General features: G+C 35.4%; 1 protein-coding gene and 1 pseudogene across 5 annotated transcripts in view; both read right to left on the reverse strand.

Moving 5' to 3' along the window:
* Positions 1–21,053, reverse strand: part of Fchsd2 (FCH and double SH3 domains 2) — a 237,498-nt gene that overhangs the window by 80,200 nt on the left and 136,245 nt on the right. The window lies entirely within an intron of this gene.
* LOC131424102 (S-formylglutathione hydrolase-like) overlaps positions 1–21,053 on the reverse strand; it is a 34,279-nt pseudogene continuing 13,226 nt past the window's right edge.

The raw sequence follows: 21,053 nt of genomic DNA on the forward strand, positions 1-21,053 counted from the left end.
GTGCAAACAAAAGCAAAAAAAAAAAAAAATTGTGATAAAGTTGACACATAATACCTCTATGTCTACAAGAAAAGTATGAAAGTTCAGTTTAAAATCTATTAATAATAAATGCACAGGATATAGACTGTTGAGTAAGAATAATATAAACAATTAACAATCACTTGAGAAATGCTGAATCTCTCTAATAAAAAAACAACTACAAAAGGTAAAATCCAGGGGCTAGTTTTGTGGCTCCTCAGCACCACATTAAATAAATAAATAAATAAATAAATAAATAAATAAATAAATAAATAGTGTCCATCTACAACTAAAAAAAGATATTTTAAAAAAGGTAAATTTCAACACTGCTAAAGCTAAAAGGGAAACAGAACATGACATGGAGACAAAAACTTCTGGTTTCTGATCTTTACTCATCTGCTTGTTACAATTTCTCTAGATACTTTATGTCAGAGGAGGCACAGACATTTAATACAATAATAAAAGCAAAGAATCCAGGCACAACTCTTGGAACAGTTACTCAATAAAAAATCTCCTCCATTTTTCCTCATCCATTATTGGTAGAATTATAAATTAGCATATACTTACCAAAGGAAGGTCAGAGAAAAAACAATAAAAGTATTTTTTTAAAAATGACTCAGATTGTGTTTTGTTTTCTATCTCTATGACTATTTTGGACAGTTCACATAAATGAAATCATATAATATTTGGTCTGGCTCCTGTTACTTTGCATAATGTTTCAAGGTCCATCAATGTAATAGTATTTCATTCCTTTTTACAGCTAAATAATACTCCACCATATGGATGTACTCTTTTGTTTATCCATTTCATCAGTTGATAAAAATTCATTCCCTTTCCACTATTATGAATAATGCTGCTATGAACATTCATGTACAAGTTTTTGTTTGAACACCTGTATGGAGATTGAGCACACAAATGAAAATGTTCCTGTCATTTATATCTAAAACAGAGTCCAGAGGTCATGGGAAACACTCAGGTTTCTAATGACTGTTCCAGGAACTTCCCTGGCAGGCTAATCCAGCGAAACCACCTCCATTAAGTCTGCATTTTCATAGATTTCCTCTGTCCCAACGAAACCACTAACCTTTCCTTTGTTTTCTGGACATTTCAAAGGCCACCCTGGCCTGTGTACAGGTATCCTGGACTGCAATCTTATTTTTTTATTACTCCTAAATAAAACCTTTTTTTTTTTGTTTTGGAGATTCGTCTCTCCATTTAACTCTGACACCATTTCTCCCGGGAATATACCTAGGAATGGAATTGCTGGGTTACAGGGTAATCCTCTATTTGTCTGTTTGAGAAACTGTTAAAACAATTTTTCACAGTGGCTACACCTGCCCACCAGTCCATGAGGATTCCCATTTCTCCAAATTCTTGCCAACAGTTGTTATTTTTCTGGTTTTGGTATTTTGTTTTTTAAAATTATGAAAACCATTCTATGAAATGGTATCTCCCTGTGGCTTTGGTTTGTATTTCTCTAATGACCAATGATGTGCTTATTGGCCATATATATGTCTTTTGGAGAAATGTCTATTCAAGTCCTTCACTCATTTTTTAATTGGTTTTCTTTTTGATGTTGAATTTTAAGCATTCTTTACATATTTTGGATACTAGACTCTTGCAAGATATGTAATTTTCAAATATTTTCTCCCATTCTGTAAGCTGTCTTTTCACTTTCTTGATTGGTGACTTTTGATAAATGAAGGCTTTAAATTTTGATACATTCTTGCTTAGCTATTTTTTTTTCCGAAGGTATTTTGGTGTTACATATAAGAATACTCAAAAAGGTTTTATATTAAATTCCATTGGTATCTTATGTTTGGCTATTGCATTAACCTTTTTTTATAAAATTGATTTTTAAAAAAAATTCTGTCCCCAAAGTAATAGCAAATATTCACCTTTTGAAGTGATCATACCACTAGATGGCACCACCGAGCACTTGAAATACAAGCAGCACAGATATCTTTAATACAATATCCCATGTTGTTATGTAATACGACCAGAAACTGCTGGTGTTAAGTTGGAATAAAATTCCTACCTTAAGACATGCTTTTTATAAATTTTTTTTAAAAAAATAGAAACATTTAACTTTTGACGTAAAGGTTTTGGCTTAGAAATGCTGGTAGTGGGTAGTGATAAAGTGTTTGCAGGAAACCACTGAAGTCTTTTTTTTTTTTTTAACATACAGCAAATGATAAAACAAGCATTATGAATTTTTAAAAGAGTGACATGCATTTTAAGGTGAAACACACACACACACACACACACACACACACACAGTTCTTGTGACCTCAATACTGAGTACCAACTATGCCTAGGTTTGTGCTAGCTCTATGGGTCCAAGTGATAAGAAACTGGAAATTAAAAAAAAAGAAAAGCTTTTTGTTTGTTTTTGCAGTGCCTAGAAATCAAACATAGGACTTCATACTTTCCAAAGCCTGTACTCTACAGCTAACCCCGCAGTCCTCAAAGTCCTTTTCTTACTTCTCATTTATACCACTGTAACAATCTCCTGTGGCCCTGCACACAGCTGTCCCTTCTCACTAACCCACTTGCACACTAAAATCAGGAGGATGTTTTGAAACTACTTATTTTACTTGACTGCTCAACACTGTCCACTCGCTACCTATCACATTTAGGATGTTTTTAAAAAATTCTTTATCATGGACTACATGATTTGACTTGGTTTATGTCTTTTGCTTCCTCACTTATTACTCTAATTCTTTTCCTCATTACACTTTCTGTACAACACACATCTTTCAGCTCCACCAATGCTCCCTGAGCTTTCACACAAGCTTTCCTCTGCCTTGACTACCCTCAGTCCTCCCTTTCTGGCTCACTCTTACTCACCTTGAAGAACTTCACTTGATCATTATCTACTCTGGATATCTCTCTTCTCTTTCTTAGCTATTTTTTTTTTCCTGAAGGTATTTCTCTTTCTGCTTCATAACATGTTACCTCATGCTTATAATATTTGTCTGTCTTTCCTTGGGATCTACATGGAAGAGAGATCATGCTTGTCTGTTCATCACTACATCTTCTGTGCTAATTATGGAGTCTGACATATTAGTAGTGCTCAATAAATATTTGTTCTACAAATAACACATGGATCAAAATCCACAGGATTGAAGAAGAATGCACCCACACAGAACCTCATAACTGAAAATTTAAGCCTAATGATGTTATAATTATTGAAATTTTGGAAAAGACACATAAGTAACTGATCTCACAAAATTCTGTCTAATGTAGTGTTTTCAAAACTTTATAGTATAGCATCTGATGTAGAATCCCATGGCATAATACATGACTTTGCATGCTTCCTTCTTCCCAGAACAGATTCTGCTTCCCTGAGCATAGGGGCAAGCTCCTAAGACCAAGCTGGTAATGCAAGGCAGAACTTAATATCCCTGCTCTCTGCCTGCAGTTACTGGGCACAGGCAGGCACTTGATCTAAATTAGAGCATCCTGGGATAGAAGCCGCAACAAGTCCAAAATGGCCTATCTTTCACACCACATGACTATTCTCACCTTGTGGATATTTATTCATATTTGTGTAAGAGAGAATTAAAACAACTCATAAAGAAAAGCTGTGATGAGAAATCTGAGAGTAAAGATGGCAAGGGGGACTAGAGAGAGATCTGGGCAGTGTCCTGGGATAGGGTAGTTCCTAAAGCAAGCTCTTCTGTGATTTGTTTACAGTAGCCAACACATTTCCATTTTTAAAGCTACTTTGAGTTGAGTCTTTGTTACCTGCAATCAAAAGAATCCTCACTAAAGATGAATGAATGACAACTGTAGCTTATATCAGCCATATCTAAATTGTATGTTTTGGTGGTATTAAAAGGAAAAAAAAATCAACAACCCTTGATTCACATAGATAATTGCAAATAAAATTAATAGTTTGCTTTTCAATATTCCTTTATCTAAGTGGATCTAATACCTTAAGGCAACAATTTTTTATTTCAGAGATGAATAAAATGTAATCCAAAAGCTGCATCTATTCTTTTAAATTTGAAGGAAGAACTATTTAAAGCTTATGCTAAATGTAAAAGTATCACAACTATAAAAGTTTAATAAGGACATGCATAGTAAAGATGCATCTGCGTCTTATCTAGCATTTAGACATTTAACTAAGACATAAGAATGTTCTCAAAGTACACTTGTTCAATTTCAAATTGAGCAGATGTGCACAAATTTTAGTTCAAAGAGACCTGTGTAAAGAGTCATAAAATTTTTTTAAAATGCTCAGAAATTGAAAGCATTCTTTCAAGGTTTATACAAATACTGAATTAACCTGACAATATCAGTTCCTTGGTTGTTTTCCATATGAAAAATTTGGTAGGTAACTTAACCAAATGTACATTTTAAAAAACAGTCAAACTGGGTACAGTGGTGCACATCTGTAATTCCATTGGCTCAAGAGGCTAAGGCTAGAGGACCACAAGTTCAAAGCCAGCCTCCGCAACTTAGTAAGCTACTCAGTAACTTAGTAAGACCTTGTTTCAAAAAATAAATAAATATTTTTTTAAAAAAGGACCAGAGATGTGGCACAGTGGTTAAGCATCCCTGGGTTCAATCCCTAGTACAAAACAAACAAACAAAACCCGCCAAATTTGTGACTGACTACCTAACACAAATTCTTAAAAAAGGAGAATTCTGTAATATTTAGGCTGAGAAACAATGGGACCCGTAAACAGCAATATATTTTAATGATCCAATGGTGTTTTTGAAAAACAAAACAACTGAATTTGAATACCTTCAGTAGCCATGCTCTTTTCAGTTAGCTAGCTGCACACCACATGTTATCCATACACCTTAACTCTACCCTCTACTCATTCTATCTGCTTTAAAATCAGCTGAGTTTAGAACCAAAACCCATAATGGTAAATATGCAAAATAGCAAGAAAAATTGGGAATAGTCTAAAGACAAATGAGAAACTTAGAATTCTAAGATGTTTCACTGAACATTTAATTTATAGGAAAGTATAAATTCCCTGGAACTTATTTGAAGAGGAAAATTGTGACGAGTTAGAAATTTGGAGAATTTTTTTTCTAAGCATTTGATGCATTTCCCCTAATGTGAGAACAGTGGCCTCCTTATTTTCAATTCAGAAAGGTCATAGAGTCTTTAGTCAGCATTATGCTAAAATCTCCTGAATTTCCTTAATGCAGCCTAGAAAAACAAACTCTTCTTTTCTGAGCCATGAGTATTTCTAAAATAGTCTTTAGTAAAAGTCAAGGAAATAAATATCAAAATGATAAATGTGAGCTGTCTTGAAATTCTACAGTCCTCCTTTGCTGATGTTGGAAGCAAACACTGATTGCCTGTATGCTTTTGTTTATCTTTCTCAGAAGATCCCAAGCTGTACCTGCAGAGAAAGTAGCTTCTTACAGATTAAAACAACAACAATAATAACAACAACAAAAAAAATCAAAGCAAGTACTGGGCTGCTTTGCATTACTGTAAATATCTGAACATGTGGCTGAATTTGTCAATTGATATAAAGTAAAATTAAAAACACATCACCTAATTTTATAATTGGTTGTTTTGTTTTAGATCTCTGAGCTACATAAGAGTTCTGTGAAAGAGGAAGGAAATAGGAAAGTCTCTGTCTGTGACTTACAAAGTCAACAAAGAAAAAATTCAAAACTGCTTTTCTAAAGTCTGTGTTGTCCACTGGCACACAAGTGAAGTCAGATGCCAAAAGATCTGCTGTACTTCTCATGGCCAGGCAGTCTGCATGTGCTACAACCACATGATGCTGAGGCAGCAACTCCAGTGCAGCACATCCAAGAAGAAACCTGAACCACGCACACCTGCATTCAAATCCCAGTCCAGCTCCTACTAGCAGTATCACTCTACAAAGACTCTTTAAAAAAAAAAAATGGGCCAAGGACCTTTATTTTATTTTTATGTGGTGCTGAGGACCGAACTCAGGGCCTCGCACGTGCTAGGCGAGCGCTCTACCCCTGAGTCACAACTCCAGCCCCTCTACAAAGACTCTTGACCTTGAGCTTTATACACCTGATCCGATGGAATAATAAAACTTAACCATTTCTACCAGAGAATTTTACCAATTTTCCTATAAAACTATGTAAGGTTGGGGGCTGGGGTTGTGGATCAGTGGTAGAGTGCTTGCCTAGCATGTATGAGGCACTGGGTTCAATTCTCAGTACCACGTAAAAATAAATAAAGTAAAGGTCCATTGACGACTAAGAAAATAAAAAAGACTGTGAGGAATTTTGGTGACAGGCTTGGTTTGAGTCTACTGTGTACTTGAATAGTATAACTTCTAAGTTTATTTCCTTATCTATAAAATAAAGAGATAATATAAGATAACAGTATCTTCTAATTAAGTCTCTTAAATAGGTATTTTCTATGCTGTATTTTAATTCTCTTATTTCTTTTACTATAATTTTGGAGCTGTATTTGTAGTGGTTGACAGGGATTATAATTATTATTATTTTTTTGTTTTTTTTCTTTTTGTAATAGCCATTCTTTTTTTTTATTGGTTGTTCAAAACATTACAAAGCTCATGATATATCATCTTTCATACATTTGACTCAATTGGGTTATGAACTCCCATTTTTACCCCAAACAGGGATTATAATTAACATCTTCACTTAAAACAATCTGGTTTGTATTAATACAAACTTAATTTAAATCCCATACAACAACTCTGCTCCCATACGACTCTATTCCCTCCCTTCTCTGTGCTATTTATTGTCATAGAAATATATCTTTATACATTATAAGCCTGTCAAAAATGTTTAATAATTATTGTTTATGCATTGTCCTGGGGACTGAACCTAGGGGCACTTAACCACTGAACCACATCCCCAGCCCTTTTTATATTTTATGTAGAAACAGGGTCTCGCTGAGTTGCTTAGGGCCTTGCCAAGTTGCTGAGGCTGGCTTTGAACTCACAATCCTCTTGCCTCAGACTTCTGAGCCACTGGGAGAACAGGCGTGTGCCACTGCGCCTGACTCATGCATTTTCTTTTAAAGCAGACATTACATTATACATTCTTTCTTGGTCTAGATAACCTCATTATGCTTGCCTTTAAGTTCACAGATTCTTTCTTCTGCCAGCTCAATTTTGTTGTCAAAAACATTCAGTATATTTTATTTCAGTTATTATACTTTTGTATGTCAGTGTGTGGTGCCGGGAGTCAAACTCAGGGCCTTACAAATGCTAGGCAAGCACTACCAATGAGCTACACCCCCATCTCAGTGACTGTACTTTTTAACTTCAGAATTTCTATTTGGTTCCCTTTTAAAATTTGTATCTCTGTTGACATTTTATGTTTGGTGAGATTCATTTTTATAATTTCCTTTACTTCTTTAGACATGGTTTCCATTAGCTATTTGGCTATAATAAAAATAGGTGCTTTTAAATCTTTAAACTAATAAGTCCCCCGTAACTTCCGCAGGGACAGTTTCTGTTGACTCCTTTTTTATCCTCCGTATGGGCCATACATCCTGTTTCTCTACATGTCTCATATTTTTTTTTTTTTGGTTAAAAATGAAACATTAAAATAGCAGCTCATCAACAGAACCACCCCAGCAGCAAAGAAATGCACTTCTTTAGCAGTGGTCCTGATGACCCATAGGTAGTGAGTGAGGATATGTGCACAGATGTGGAGCTGGAGCAAACAGACCTGGAGGGCAAAAAGACCTCATACAGAGAAACTGACATAAGTTCAGGTCTTCAGGTGTCTGAACCAGAGAAATGTGAAGATAAGACAATAGGTAGAACAGATGCAAACAGAACTATTCTTGACATTCCAATTTAGTCATAGAATTTTCTCATATCTATCTTTTGACTGTATTATTTACATGGCATCCTTTCTGTGTATTTTTGACGATGAAGTACTGAAACTCCAGAAAGTACTTAGCATGAAGAATATCAAGTCTTGTTCATGAGGCAATATCACTGATGCTGATCTAAATGTTCCTTTAAAAAAAATTTATTATTTAATTATAGTTGGACACAATACCTTTATTTTATTTATTTTTATGTGGTGCTGAGGATTGAACCCAAGGCCTCATAAGTGCTAGGCGAGTGCTCTACCACTGAGCCACAACCCCAGCCCAATCTAAATGTTCTTTACATTGAAATTCTAGAGAAGAGTTAATATATGTTTCTTGGACATGTGGAACCATTAAAGGAAACAAACCTATCCTCTTATATGCTTCAACTGCTCTCTTATGAAACAACAATTGCTGGTTGGTGGTCTGATTCTTTTTAGACCCACAACAGCCTCCATCTAACAGGAACAATATTAGGCAGATGGTGTACACGTGACAGCTAAATTTCTTTGCATCTGCCAAATCTGTGCAATTTGGGGATACTGTGACATAAAAGAACCTGTGATAAACACAATATTTAAGATCTTAACTGTGTGTCAAGAACTATGTTGAAACTGAATTTGTATTTGTTTTTAAATAAATAACCATGAGAAATGCTCCAAGTATTAAAAACAAGCATGTAATAGGATAATTTTAACTACCAGGGGCGACAGAAGAGAGGCATCTGGACAAATATTAATATTTAAGGAAGATTTTCTGGAGAAAATGATCCCTGAGTGCACTCAATACAGGTTGAGCATCCCTAATCCAAAACTCCCAAATCCAAAATACTATGAAATCTGAAATGTTTTTAATACCACGATAAAAAAATTGTGGATTTGGGGGAACAATTCAGATTTCCAGATTAGGGATGCTCAATTGGGAAAATCTATGCAAATAATCCCCAAATCTGAAAAACTGCAAAATCTAAAATAGTCCCAAGCATTTCAGATAGGGCTTCTCAATCTGTGTCTTGTGAGGCACTATGGGAAATACAAAACATAAAACATGTGAAACAATTAAAGAATAATATAGGCTGTGCGCAATGGTACATGCCTGTAATCCCCATGGCTCAGGAAGCTGAGGCAGGATAGTTAGTTCAAAGCCAACTTAGCAAGGCCCTAAGCAGCTCAGTGAGACTCTATCTCTAAAATATAAAAAAAAGGGCTGGGGATGTGGCTCAATGGTTAAGTGAGCCTGGATTCAATCCTTGGTTATGCCGGGTAGGGAGGGGAGGAGTGGTGTCTGAGTTACTAAATATGTAATGTAGGGTATTTTAAAATTTAAATTTTACTTTTTTGATATTTAGTTATTTAGAATACCAAATCTTTCAAGTTCAGAATCTATATTAAAAAAAATAATTTGGTTTTCTTTATTATAAACGTTAACATGTCTATACTAAAGTCAATTCAAGTAAAAAAAAAACTCTGCTTGCTAAACAGTATTTGGATCACAGAAAAAACCATTAGCTAAGGACATTTATGAAAGAAGGTCAAGAAACACAGGATCCATTTCTCAGCACCAATGACAATAATTCCTCCATAAAAAAAAAAAAAAGAAAATCACAACTAAACATTTTATTTTTCCAATTAGTAAGACTGATGCTGCCATAGACTGTGTGTCTCAAATACTTTCTAAGGAATGGGCTTAAAATTCTAAAACAAAAAAAGTTCAATTCCTTATTCCAAAGTTTAAGGTATCTACAATTCTAACTTAATTTTGCTAAAAGAATTATGGAAGTTTATTTAGATGTTAAAAATTGCCTAATTGGTAAAAATCATTTCAGTTTCTCTGTTAGATTTTGATCTCTTAGAGAAATTTCCCTGACCTTTAGGAAATCTATGAAGCAGGCTGGTGGTTCTTTCTATAAGCAAGTAGTAAAGTTCCAGGGGGCTTCTCTGAGCACATCTGTGCCCTGCTTACACAGCCCCTCTGGCAGGAGCTCCTAGTGTGACAACATAACAGCCTCATGTAGAAAGTGTACAGATTCAAGCTGAAAAGGCATTTATGGCCTCACATAGATGATTCTTGGGCTCGAATTTCACAAAAGCAAGGGAAATAAGCTTCAGCCCTAACTAAGTAGGAAACTGCTTTGCCATTAGTATTGGCCTTTTTTATTTTTAAGGGAGGGAGGGAGAGGGAGAGGGAGAGGGAGAGGGAGAGGGAGAGGGAGAGGGGGAGAGGGGGAGAGAGAGAGAGAGAGAGAGAGAGAGAGAGAGAGAGAGAGAGAGAGAGAGAGAGAGAGAGAATTTTTTTTAATATTTATTTTTTAGTTTTTCGGTGGACACAATATCTTTATTTTATTTTTATGTGGTGCTGAGGATCAAACCCAGCACCCTGTGCATGCCAGGCAAGCACGCTACCGCTTGAGCTATATCCCCAGCCCAAGTATTAGCCTTTTCAACTCATTACTATTTAAGATTTCAAAGACTGAAATCTTGGAACCATATTTATTTATGGTACAGGGGATCGAACCCAGGGCCTCATACATGCTAGGCAAGCACTTTAATACTAAGCCACATCTCCAACCACTCCAATAATATTTAAATGGTGCTTTGTGTTTGTTTATGCTTATCAGAAAATGCACTACACTGTTAATACTAAAAAGAACTTTCATAAAGCATATTGATATTCCTGTTGATAAACTGGTTTGATCAGAAACATGTTGTTTATAAAATGCAGCTATACAAAATATCATTTTATTTGCTAATAGTCACTGTATCATCCATGTCTAAAATAGTATCTAAGAGAATATAAGTATTTAAAAATGACTTTAGAGGGCTGCGGATATAGCTCAGTTGGTAGAGTGCGTTCCTTGTGTGCACAAGGCCCTGGGTTCAATCCCCAGCACCACACACACACACACACACACACAAAATAATAGCTCATGTTCATTCAAATTGTCACACACACACTTTTTTTTTTTTTTTTAATCCTAGGGACTGAACAAAAGACAAGAAAGGACATGCCAAGGTGATAGAATCATTTACTGCTGTGCAGTGGGGTTATTTTCTGTACTCTGCAAATTTTCTTTTGTTACTTTAGTAACCAAGTGAAAAATATATCAAATGAAAAATACACCTTTTTAAAAAATTAAAGAAAATCAAATGATACTTTATTATTATTTTTTGCTATACAATAGTATGCTATATGATATGCTATTTGCTTTATTTTTATTGTAGTTAAAGGATTGGGGCAGTAGGGTTGTGTGCTTTCTAATGTGTGAGGCACTGGATTCAACCCTCAGCACCACATATAAATAAATAAAATAAAGGTCCAACAACAACTAAAAAGAAAAAGAAAAAAATGGAATGAGGATGTCGATTCTCAACACAAAAGAAAGGAAGGAAGGAAGGTATTATGCCCATTTACAACTAAAAACATTAAAAAAAAACAAATAAAGGCATTGAGTCCATACACAACTAAAAAAATATATATTAAAAAAAAGCTTAGCTGAGAAGAAAGTGAATCAGAAGACAGAATCTTAAATAACACACATCCTTGTAGTCACACTTCCCAAGTCACTGAGCTCAAGATACTTTTGGAGATGTTCAACCAAAAGTTCATGAACCAAGCAGATCATCCTAAGCTTATAAAAAATTATTCCAGAAAACAGAGAGTGACTCCAAACTCATTTGGGGGATTTGCATGATTTTAGAACAATACAAAGTAGGCAAGGAAAATTAAAGATGAATTCTACTTATGAAGGTAGATATAAAAATCCAAAAGTGGGTCTAATTAATTAATTAATTAATTTTTTTGGTACTGGGGATTGAACTCAGAGCCTCACTTGTGCCAGGTAAGTGCTCTACCACTGAACTATAACCCCAGTCCCTGAAAAGTGAATTTTATTTTACTTATTTATTTTTCAGTACTGATACCTAATTCAGAGGCACTTTACTACTAAGCCACATCCTCATTCCATTTTTTTCTTTTTCTTTTTAGTTGTTGTTGGACCTTTATTTTATTTATTTATATGTGGTGCTGAGGGTTGAATCCAGTGCCTCACACATTAGAAAGCACACAACCCTACTGCCCCAATCCTTTTTATTTATTTGTTTGTTTGTTTACAGAAAGGGTCTCACTAAGTTGCTAAGGCTGGCCTTGAACTTGTGATCTTCCTGTCTCAGCCTCCCAAGTTGCTGGGATTACAGGTGTGCCACTATGCCTGGCTGAAGAATGAATTTTACTAGTACATCATTGTTTAGTAAGATTTATTCTAAGAATGAAATATTCTGATATATTATGAAAAATAAAAATCACATGCTCTTGCTTAAAAATGAAAAAAACAAACGACTCTCACCCAAGGCTCCCAAACTCAACAACAACAATACATTATAATCAACTGATAACTATATACATAGAAAAATTAAACAGAATCTAAATATCCATTAGAACTAGACAAATTCAACAAAGATTGCATTTTAAAATAAATCTACTGAGGTGGGATTTCTGGCTTGGCAGAGTGAATAGGTTGGCATACCCTGCCCCCCAAAATGAAACCCTATAAAACTGGATAAAATTATCAAAATCTGCCATTACAGGCTCTGGAAATCAACCAAAAACTGAAAACTGCTGAACTTTGTGTAAGAACAGAGACGATCTGTGGTATTCCTGCCTAGGGCAGTTCTCCTGTCTGTTCTATATGGAAACAGTCCTACCAGAATAAAGCTGGCAAAGAACTAGCAGGTTCATTGCCAAGAGGGACTGACTTGATTTGAAGCAGAGGGTGAAAACTCATTTCAAGCGAAATAATGAGGAGTACACCAGAAAAGGCAGTGGCTCTGCTGGACTAGGGCTGTGGTCCCAGTTGGGGTGAACATCTGACCAACAGCTGGATTTAACACAAATCCAGGGAAATAAAAGCCATGTTTTCCACAAGACCCTAACTGACAGGAAGGCCACTTGTACCTGCAAGGGAGAAATGAGGGAACACAGCACAAAATAAAGGCAGTAAAAATAAAACTACCTAAACTTGGAATGCAGTCCTCAACTAATAAATGGACCCATGAGTGAAAGAGGGCAAAGGCCTAGTGCACTGTTTGTGAGTGTTAAAAGTACAGTTTGGGACCAATCTCTGGCTGACTGCCAAGCAATGAAGCACAGGGGAAACCATGGGAATGAATACAAAGCTCCAAAATAAAAACAATAAAAAAAGAGCAAAGATACTAGTGGCTGCACACTGCAGGATAAAGAGACTCTGAAAAATTAGCCTGGATAAGCAATAAAGTAACCAACTAAACAAAAACAACCTCAGGAAGGGGTGGGAAATACAGATATTCTAAAACATATTATCTCAGCCTGGCATGGTGATGCATGCCTGTAATACTAGTGACCTGGGAGGCTGAGGCAGGAAGATCACAAGTTTGAGGCCAGCCTCAACAACAAAGCAAAACCCTAAACAACTTAGTCTCAAAGTAAAAACTGAAAAGGCTAATAGTAACCAACTAAACAAAAACAACCTCAGGAAGGGGTGGGAAATATAGATATTCAGTGGCTCAGTGGTTAAGCAACCCAGGATTAAATCCCCAGTATCAAAAAATAAAAATAAAATTATCTCAAATACCCCCCCTTTTTTTAAAAAATAAGAGCTATGCCAAGAAACAGTAACTGTTATCCATACTCAGAGAATAAAGAAGTTAATAAAAATTAATATCTGTAATTGATATATTTGTTCTAAGGCACATAAAATATTGTAAACTGCCACAGTAAGTACATATGAAGATAAATATTCAGGCTTTAGTCATTATTCACTGTGATGCTGACAACTCTAACTTCTAATTGCATGACAAAGAGTTAAACATAAATAATTATATAATCAAAACTTATTATGCTCAAAATGTCAACATCTGACAATATCCTCTAATTCAAGTCACTGGAAATGGGTATTATGAAAATAGCATACTTTCCATAAAAAATATGATGGATGAACCCAGTAGTAGCTATCATTCACAGAATAGCTCTTCTGTGCCAGGAGCTTTGTATAGTATCTCTAGTTTTCACAAAATCCTGTAAGGTTGGTAACATTTTCATTTTACAGAGCAGGAAACTGAATCTTGAGAAGTTAGGCATAATAGCCAGAAGAATTTCTCAGGCTCAACTAAACATTTACACTCAGAAGACTAATCTACATAGAAAGATATAGGATAAAAATTATAGCCTGCCAGAAGGTAGCTCCAGGTATTCCTTTTTTTGTAGGAACAGTCTCTGCAGCAGTCTACGCAGTAGCTCACACAGCTACCCAGAGTTATTTTTTGCACCCCAGCCCCATTTCCCCTGCCCCAGGTGAGGTTCAGGTCCAAGAAAATGAGACTTACATTAGTGGGTTTGGAAGTCATTCTAGTTTAATAGCCTCTTCCCCCACAGGACCCAAAATCTCTTATAACAATGCTATATAGATTGCAGGTCTCTGCAAGGGACACACTGTTACCAGAGTCAATGTCGTCAGGCAAACTCAATGATATGGTCTTTTAAATATTTACAGTTTTCCCATTAGATACAGTTTACTCAACAGGCATGATTTTTACCAAGCAATGTTGCCTAGTAACATTTTTGACATAGAACATATACCAAGCCTTTTCAGCAAACATTTTCAACAGGGGCAATGGGTCAAAAATTGGAGGGGCAAAAGAACCTTATATGTAACAAAGATCTGTGGTCCTCCAAAGGGTCATGGTACATAAGCAGATACATGATCTATCTGTGGTACCAACATTTCAAATGGGGTGATGATAATTAGGGGAAAAGTTCTTAAGCTCTTTAGGGAGCAATAATATGCTTGGATAACAGATTTAAAACATTAACAAATGGCCAAATTACCAGGCAGAAGGGAAAAGGTTTTTTTAAACCTTTACTCATATTACTTGGTCAACACTACACCACTAGTAAGCAACTTACATTCAGGTTTTCATGATTATAAAGCCTGAGCATTTTCCAATGTATCTTATGCCTCAATCAAGAGCTTTAAACTTAGTAGAGGACCTAAATTCTATGTTTACATTTATTTAAACTTTCCCTAGGTAAGAAATTCGATGTATCATAAGAGAGATTTGAACTCTTCTCTTCCATACATATACACAGGCACCAGTTCAGCCAAGAAAAGCAGATTTAAGAGGTTTTCCAGAGCTATGATTGAGCTGTAGAAATTTCTTTACAGGTTCCCATTTCATGCCACCCAAACTTTGATCTGTACTTAAGTGGTATGACTAGACCTAAAGCTAAATTAAATTAAATTAATTTTGCTCAATACAATTTTATGGTATCATTATGGATAATATCGTAAATTACTGCTTCTTATAAAGTATTTCAATTACTTCCAATTATTGAATGTTTTCTTTTTTTAACACATGTTTTTTTAGTTGTCAATGGACCTTTATTTATTTATTTTTATGTGGTGCAGAGAATGAAACTCAGTGCCTTACACATGCTGGGCAAGTGCTCTACCACTGAGCCACTCCCAGGCCTTTGAATGTTTTATTTCTGAACATTTCAGTTGCTTTCAGTGATCCCATCTTGATTATACATGTAGACAAATAGTTTCACATACATTTATTTATATCCTTCAAATAAATTCCTAAGATATAATTACTGAAGCAAAGAATATGGTTTATTTTTATTTAATGTTTTAACTGATATGTAAAAACAAAAATTGTACATATTTATGGGATACCCTGTGATGTTTTACTAAATGTATACATCATGTAATTTTTAAAATCAAGGTAAAAATATCTATCTCCTAAAACATTTATCACTTCTTCATGGTGAAAACTTTCAAAATCCTTTCTTCTAGCTTTTTGAAATGGTCATCCTACTATGCAAGAGCACACCAAAACTTCTTCCTATCTAATGATAACACAGTATCTGTTGACCAAACCACTCCCCGTTCCATTCCCTCTGTTCCCCTCAGAAAAATAGGATCCATTTTAAGGCATGTGACATACAGTACCAACAGCGCCCCCGAAATGCTGTATCGATTTATACTCTCAACAACAGAATATGAATGTATTAACAAATTTTTAACTTACCTTTTTAATAGAATTGATACTAACATTGTCATAATTTCCATTTCTTTGATTCTTGGGATAGAAGATTTTCAGTCATTAGTTTTTAAAAATTGTTTTCTATTGAGATGTCCCATTTATCACTTCTTCATTTTAGTATCTTAAGTTGTACAACTACTGCCAGTATCTAATTCCAGAATGTTCTATCATCCCCAAAAGAAACCTCACACCCATTAGGTAGTGACTGTTATTGCCCCTTCCCCCGCAGCTCCTGGCAATCACTAATCTACTTTCTCACTTTATAAATTTGCCTACTCTGAACATTTCATATACATGAAATGAGGCAACATGTGACCTTTTGTACCTGGTTGCTTTTATTTAACCTTGTGATTTTAATGTCATCTATCTTGCAGCATAAATCAGTACTGCATTCCATTTTATGGCTAAGTAATATCAAATTATATGGATGTAACACATTTTGTTTATCAGTTATATAACACATTTATCAGTTAATGAATATTTTGGTTGTTTCTACTTTTTTGGAGTTGTGGTACTAGGGATTGAACCCAAGGGCGCTTTACCACTGAACTTCATCCCTGGCCCTTTTTATTTTTGAGACAGGGTCTTGCTAAGTTGCTGAGGCTGGCCTCAAACTTGCAATTCTCCTGTCTCAACCTCCTGAGACGCTGGGATTACAGGTGTGTGCCATCTTCATCTTGTCATCAACATTGTTGTTCTATTTTAATTCTATCCATTCTAGTGAGTGTGAAGTGGTATTTCATTATAGTTGGGTTTGCTTTTTCCTAATGACTAATGTTGTTAAACATCTTTTCATATCTTTTTTTGGGAAAAAAAATCTATTGAAATTCTTTGTCCATGTTAACAACTGGGTCATCCTTTCATTGTTTAGTTGTAAGGCTTTGTTATATATTCCGACATTAGACTCTTATCAGATATGTAATTTTCTAATAGTTTTTTCTGTTCTGTGGATTTTCTTTTCCCGTTCTTTACAGAGCTTTGATGCACCAAAGTTTTTAATTCTATAATCTGTTTATTTCTTCTTTGTTTGACTGAGCTTTTGGTGATATCTGAGAAAGTACATTCTAAGATCACATGGACTTACACTTTATTGAATTTTATAGTTTTAACATTATATTTAGGTCTTTCATCTTGAATTAATTTTTATGTATGGTATGAGGTAAAGGTCAATTTCTGTTGAAAGAATATCCTTTCCCTCATTAAATGTCTCTGTTAAAAATCAACCCACCATTGATATATAATCATTAGTCTTTTGAATTTTTTTTGAAACCTGAATTTGTAGCTTTTCTTTGTTTTGGAATATTTTAATTTTTCTTATTGACTTATAGGAATATTTTAATTCCCACATTATCATGTGGTTTATCAGATTGAGAACATACATAGTGGATGTACAGAATCTCTTTGTTGTTGTCCACCAAAATCTGTTCTTTCTTTCTTCCTGGGTACATGGTGGGACTGCATTTCCTAGCCTCCCTTGCTGTCAGGTACAGCAATCTATCTAAGTTCTCCAATACAATGTGAGCAGAGTAATATATGCCACTTTCCAGACTAGATCTTCAGAGAATAGATATTTGTTTATCTTTTCCTCTATCAACTGGCTAGAACCCAAATAAGTCAGTGACCAAGATTTAGTCAGGGTAGTGATGAGGGAAAGTGGAAGAGCCACACTGGTACCTGGGTTCTTGAATAGCTTCAGGAGGAAGAACCTAATCATATGAACTGCTAATCACCTAAGCTACTGCATGAAAAATAATGAACATCTATGGTGTGTGAGCCACTGCAGTTTGCATCTCCATGTTTTAGCTGATCCTAATTAAAAGAGAAGTAGTATCTTGCAGTAGGATGTTGCTGTAACAAAAAACTAACATAGAAGACATCTGCTAAGCGGCAGAATAGCAAGTGGAACACAGGTGCAACAAAAGATTGAGAAACTGGTAATACTTGTTATACCATGGCAAAACATCTGTCACAGTGTTGTCTATGATAACGGGGAAAAATAACCAGGGATATAGAGTGGCACGATAGGCCAGGTTTCTCAACCTTGGAACTTTAACTTGGATGTACTTATTGCAATGCTTAGCACTTACTTCAGTATATGTTAGATGTTGTTGTTACTATTGTGACACATTTTTATGATTCGGGATGTCAAATCTATTACCATTTTCCCATATATACTATCCTTTGCTAGAATTCTTAAAAATATCATCCCCACACCAAGACCAAGTAAACATTCATGCATGTTTTTCTCTATTAAATTTATCTTCAACAATCCTATCACTTACTTTAGCCTGGTATGATAAAAAGACGAACATTTTTCTTTTTCTATAGAGTGTCGACATCATTTCTTTCATAATCTGTTATTATTCCAGTGATTTGAAATCTACCTTTTCACAGTCTCTAATAAATTCTTTTTAAAAAGGTTTTAAATTTTTTCTTAGTGCATTATAGTTACAATATTGGGATTCATATAAATTCTATATCTTACAGCAATTGATCATGTTTGCTGTGGAAATGAGGTGAGAGTTCAGAATGGCAGATAAAGGTCTTATTTTCATAAAGCTGAGGGAAAATACTAGTTGATAAGAATACTAAAAGCCATAGGCTTCTCTCACTTAAACAATAACTTTTCAGGGTCCACATGTTGTTGATATTCTCAATATGTACACTTTAGAGCATTTTTATTTCAGGCAAGAACCAAAAAAATCCCCAAAGCTTCCCATTATGTCTATATGAAGACAAAGATAGGAAGGAAGAGCAACCATGAGTCTACTGCTGGAAACTCCCCATGAACTGTCAACTTATACTGGTTTTACTTGGTCACTCAAATGAGGCAACTCTCTCTTCTCTATTTTAATGCCAGAAATAAATATTTACATATATATATAAACTCACTGAGGGAAAATACTAATCTAATATTAGCCTTTAGCACTTTTAGGGCAAAAACAATTCTATATTTTTTTTTGTTTAATTCTGTTCACCTTACACTATTTTGGTAAGAAAATTTGGTTAATATACATAAGAGCTTTTTGATATAGATAAGACATGAAGTTATGTTGATTAAGAAGATGGTGGAAGATGAGGGAAGGTAGAAAGAGAAATGAATAAAGAATCCCTACTATGCAGGAGGCACTTACACATATTTACAACTCATGAGAAGGATGTCATTAGCCGCATTTCCACAGATGAATACATGGTTTCACAGATTAAGAAGCATAATAAAGCATTGGAAGCCCATTCCTTTCTTCTAATTTTTTTGAAATGTACAGTACAGTCTTGTTATCTATAGTCACCCTCCTGTGCAACAGCACCAGAAATTCTTAACTCTTATCTAACTACAGTTTTGTGCCCAGGCAACAACTTTCCCCAACCCTGTCCCCTTCTCCAGCCTCTGATAACCTCCACTGTACTATCAACTTCTATGAAATCAACTCTTAGATTCCACATCAGTGAGATCATATGGTACTTGACTGTCAAGAGCCTACTATTTGTCACATTATCCTAGGTGCTAGAAATACTGTGCAGAGAGAAAAAGACAAAAAGTCCTCCTCTGCATATTATGTCAGAGGTTGCCATAATGTAATAAACACAGTGAAGGGATAAAGCATGAAGATAAGATGCTATCTTATACTGGTTAGCCAGGGGAGATCTTACTAATAAAGTCACATCTGAGAAATGGAGCTGAGTGGAGTAAGGGAGAAGTGAGTTATGTGGTATCTGAAAGAAGAGCTTGCTTAAGAAAACAGCAAGTTCAAAGGTCCTGAAGTGAGAGGCACTTGGTGTGAAACATTCAGAAAGCCAATATTGAATTACACTGAAACAAAGAGTGGTTGACAACATAGGACCCCGTAAAATTTTTAATTTTAAACTGAAGAGAAGAGAAGCTATTAGCAGGTTTTGAGCAAAGGAGTGACAAACTATAGTTTAGGTTTTAAAATGATCACTTTGGCTATTGTGGAAGGAAAACATATTGAAGGTAGGGGTGGAAGCAGAGAATCAAAGAGAAGACTTTAGTATTTGCAGATATAATAATGGTGGCTTGAATTAAAATAGCAGTAGTGGAGGTGAGGGAAAAATGGTTCTACTTAAAAGAATTACCAATGGTATGATGTGGGGTTTGGAGGGGGGCAGCAGGATGATTTCTAGCCTAAGCAACTGCAAGGATATAGCTGCCTCTATTAAGAAAAGAATAAGACGAGCAAGTTTGTGAAGAGAAAAATCAAAGGCTGAATAGGTGACCAGTGGTCAGGAGAGGACTGACAAAGAAACAGCAAATAAGTCAATGTATTTAGGTTGTGGAAGTCAAGTTTCTCACTGTTCAACATAGCATCTATATACAAATAGAAAGGCAGGGAGGTAAACCAGGTGTGAAGGCACATTCCTGAAATTCCAGTTACTTGGGAGGCTGAGACAGGAGGATCACAAGTTCAAGGCCATCTTGGGCAATTTAGGGAGACCATGTTTCAAAATAAAAATAAGAAAGGGCTGGGAATGTAGCTCAGTGGCAGAACACTTGCCGAGCAAGCACAAGGCCCTGGGAAGAAAGGGAAGGAGGGAGGCAGGAAAGGATCTTAAAAGTACAGGATTTGAACTGGGCAGCTCAATGTAAATTTATGTCTATACACACAAAAACATACACATACATGGACAGATATAAAAACAGATACAGCTGTATGTGTGTGCAAAAGACAGGAAAAAATCAAAGTGCTTTTCCTACTCTCCCTTACCAGTCAGTATTATTAACACTTCTGACATTAGATATGTGTGTGACAATCCTCCAACAGACACCTGCTGAGGATACTCTAATTCAATTCCATTCTGACACTGCCCTTCTGGACAGCATTGATGTCACATGTTAAGACCTCAGTCCTGCAAGAGTACAGCCCACTTTCAAATGCCAATCGCAAATCCCAGGTCGTGACTTGTATTTCTGATCAAACACACAAAAATTTGTAACAGTTTAGTGGAACCCTCCTTGGGTTTGATTAGTTTGCTATAGTGGCTCACGGAACTTGGGGAAATACTTTACATACATTTATGCATTTATTAGAAAAGTTATTACAAAAGATACAGATGAATAGCTAGATGAAAGAGATGTATATGATGAAGTGTGGGAGAAGGGGTGGAGCTTCCATGTCCTTTCTAGG

Source organism: Marmota monax, unplaced genomic scaffold, assembly GCF_021218885.2.
Source record: "Marmota monax isolate L192 unplaced genomic scaffold, Marmota_monax_Labrador192_F-V1.1 WCK01_AAM20220418_F8-fsc00068, whole genome shotgun sequence".
Lineage (NCBI taxonomy): Eukaryota > Metazoa > Chordata > Mammalia > Rodentia > Sciuridae > Marmota > Marmota monax.